Raw genomic sequence first — 3,955 nt, forward strand, 5'->3', positions numbered from 1 at the left:
GTTGCATGTTGTACACAAAATAATATTTTAATCGAGAGCATTACCGAAACGCATTTTTATCCTTCTTCACTTCTTCTCTTACTCTTTCTTTGCATATAGTTCATAGTTGTGAGTTTTTTTTGTAATTAGTTGTGTCAAAAAAGTAAGATTAGGTGAGGTTGAGCTTATAGAAGGTGTTGTAAATTTACAAGTATATTATAACAGTGAGATTATACCAAACACACACGAAGGAGTGGCTTTTATTTGTGAAAGTCCGTTATCATTTGCTATTCCATGCACCATGAGTTTTGTAGAGTTGCGAAATGGTCTTTGAGATAACATACAAAGTCACATTTCGAAAAGGGCGAGCAACATTTTATACAGGAACCCTGTACAAGTATTTGGTGGGCTGATATAGTTGCAAATAATGTCCATCACTAACGACGCAAGTATGCAATATATGTTATATATTTATCCACAAATTCTCTTTCACGTGTTGATGATAGAGCTGTATGTTGAGTTTAAACAGCATAAGGGGATAGATGCAGTTCTCCACCAAAAACTAGTGATTGCTGTCTGATCTACCCATGATGGACTTCCCATTAACCGGAGGCCAAGAATATGTGTCACGTCTTTCAGCGTCACCGTCACTTCATCGGCTGGAAGATTAAACATATGAGTTTGCGGCCTCCATTGTTCCACCAATGCACTCAGGAGTACAGAATAACCTCTCATTTCGCCTACTCACGAAAACGTGTTGAAACTCAATAAGTACTAGTGACGCTACAGCTACCTCGTTAAAAGTCTCTGACGAATCTAATTTTCTAGACAACAAATATCTGATAGCCTACAAAAAAAATAATTATTATTAAAATTGCTTCAGAATTATTAACAACAACTTTCACAACAATACTAATAATAATAATTTCTTAACCATAAAACAACAACAACAACAACATAATAATAATAATAATAATAATAATAATAATAATAATAATAATAATAATAATAATAATAATAGTTCATAACTAACAGTATGATAAAAAGTATTATTGCTATCATAGACATTATTATAAACATATAACAATATACTAACCATAACTAAACCAATAATTACTCCCATAAACCGAAAACACTAATAATAATAATAATAATAATAATAATAATAATAATAATAATAATATTAATAATAATAATAACTACAATTTTCATGAGCTGTGTTATTTTTTGTTTTTAAAAATAATACTCTGTTAATAATAATAATAATAATAATAATAATAATAATAATAATAATAATAATAATAATAATAAAATTATTAGTTAAAACACAAATAAATAAAATCTAAATAAATATATTTATTCATCATAAAATTTTAAAAAAATTTGCTTAGCTATTGAGAATAATCCAAATATTCAATAATATGTTTTTCAGATTTAGTAAAATTATGAACCATTTTTTGTTATAAATTATCTAAAACTCTAAACTTTCTACTCTTCTTCTTCCTCCCACAAGCTTTCTCAAACCCTTGCAGCCCCTCTCTCAACAATCCTTGCAATTCCTGACCATAAATTTCAACTCTTCTTTCTTTCTATCCACCTGCGTTTTGCGTTATAAAGATTCGCTCAACACTCTCCTCCAACACGTGGCATTCATGCAGTTAAGGAGCCTGCCAAATGCAACCTGCGTTTTGTCCCTAATAATGGCCAAACACAACTTCTATTATGGGATTTTTCAAGTAGTTAATACAGTAAGTCTTGTCTGCATGCAGGGGACAGGGACACGTTTCGAGACTTCTTTCTCCTTTCCTGCCAAAAACAAGCTACGTTTTGTAGTTACATGCAGTTTTTGCATTTTCTGTTTCAGTCAAAATATAACCTACTTTTTGCAAGTTACTAACCTGCATTTTGCAAGTTACTGACTTTAGCAGATCCATATTTGTAAATTACAGACGATGCAACAATATATATGTAAAGATCACAATTTTTACTTCCATTAATTAATTATTTTGTCTTAAATTACGTTGTGTTATTCACTTATTATTTTAACAATCAAATTAATTAAATGTTAAAAAATTCAAACAACAATAAATATTTAATATAATACTCAATATTTATTCATATCGAAAAACTAGATTATATATAAAGCAATTTTCTTTTTGAAAGGGTCTTGTCCATTCAAGTTTGGTGGTGGGGTGGAGGGAGACTATGTGGAACATGAGACGATGGAGCCATTTGGTTGTGGATTCTCCAACAAAAACATTCACGCTTGGAAAGCTAATAACAACGCCCTCTCCATCCACCATTCACCACTAATTTTTTTATTTTCTTTACATAAACTTTTATAAGAATTTTTTCAATTAACTTTTTTTTTTTTGAATACCACAAACCAATGCAAAGTTAGACCAAAAGGCAAAGGGGGCACCCCCGGGGGTGTTTATCTTATTATATGCTGAAACAATACCCACTTTCTTATTAGGACTTTATTGTCCCACACAAACCCTTTTCTAATGTGCACATTTCCTTTCCCCCTAAAGAAGTATAAAAAAAAAAGTTGATTATATTAGAACTTTCAACCCCTCTCCTTATGCGTTTTAAAAAAGAAACAATTTCATCCCTACTACTTTATTTCTCTTTAACGTCAAAGTATGGAAGATGCTTAATTAAAATTGCGTAGATTAAGTGATTATGTTAGTTTTGGTTAGATTTTAAAATTTTCCATCATCAATACACGTGTGACAAGCATGGTAAGCTTAGCTTGTGACTTCCACGACATTTTATTTAAGAGTCTCTTTAGGGAGCCAATGAATTATTTGTACAATGTGTACAATAGACTATTTATTTAGTCAATATGAGTTAAAAATAAAATTATTCACGAAATAATAAATTTAAAAACTCTTATTCAGTTATTTCACATCAAATTTTAAATTTCAAATTCTCCAATATCAAATTTCAAATTTTTAAAAAAATTTCATTAATCATTTCAAAAAATAACCATATGAAATTCTCTAATATTCTCTTCTTTTTCAACCGGCGGCCACCCTACCTTCATCAATAATCATCTCATTTCATCGTCGCTACTTGACTTGCCACACGGCACTCACCCTTAATAAAAATAACCATCCACTTAAGGATAAAAATAATCATCCGCATATCTAATGAACTTAACATCTAACATATTTTAATTATATATAACTAAACTCAATCCAATCAAAATAATCATCTACATAAAAATAAAATAACCATCTGCATACCTACTAAAATGACCATCCTAAATTGATCATTAAAATACAAGAAGAAGATGAATAAACAGAAAAAACTATTATTGTGGTGAAACATAATTTTAAAGGACTAGTCATGACAAAAGCGGCACTGTTATGAAGCATAGGGCTCAAATAATGAAAGAAGCTAACCATGCTTGGATCCAAAGAAGAAGAGTATGGTGGTATCATCAATGAGAAGAGACTTGAAGGAATGGGAGAAAACGAAGGCGCATCGGAGGAGGTGAGGACGGTGTCGGGAAGAAGGCACACACCGGCTGCGACGGAGGCGTTGGACGTCCGGGTTGATGCGGTGCTGTTAGTTCGACCCACACAATATGTGCGTCCTCCCTTGGCGGTAGCCTGTGCAGCAACGACGCTAGTCGGAACAGTGTCGGCGCGATTTCTGATGGCAGCTGGTGACCGTGGCGTTAGGGTACCTGCGAGATTTCATGAGAAAGGCATAGAATGCTGACAAATCATATTGAGAGAGAGAAGTGAGAGAGGGAGATAATTTATTTGTTTCTAAAACCGACGGTAATTTTAATATTTGATTTAAATTTCAAATTAAAAACTATTCAAAATTAATTAGTTGTCTATAATTTAAAATTAATTAATTGTCTATCAAATATTTTAAACTTTAAATTAATCTCATTGTATATATTGTACGATACCTCTATTGTCTCTCTTTATTTTTCCTTTATTTAAATTGGTTTTCT

The sequence above is a fragment of the Arachis stenosperma genome, chromosome 7, assembly GCF_014773155.1.
Source record: "Arachis stenosperma cultivar V10309 chromosome 7, arast.V10309.gnm1.PFL2, whole genome shotgun sequence".
NCBI classification, from domain to species: domain Eukaryota; kingdom Viridiplantae; phylum Streptophyta; class Magnoliopsida; order Fabales; family Fabaceae; genus Arachis; species Arachis stenosperma.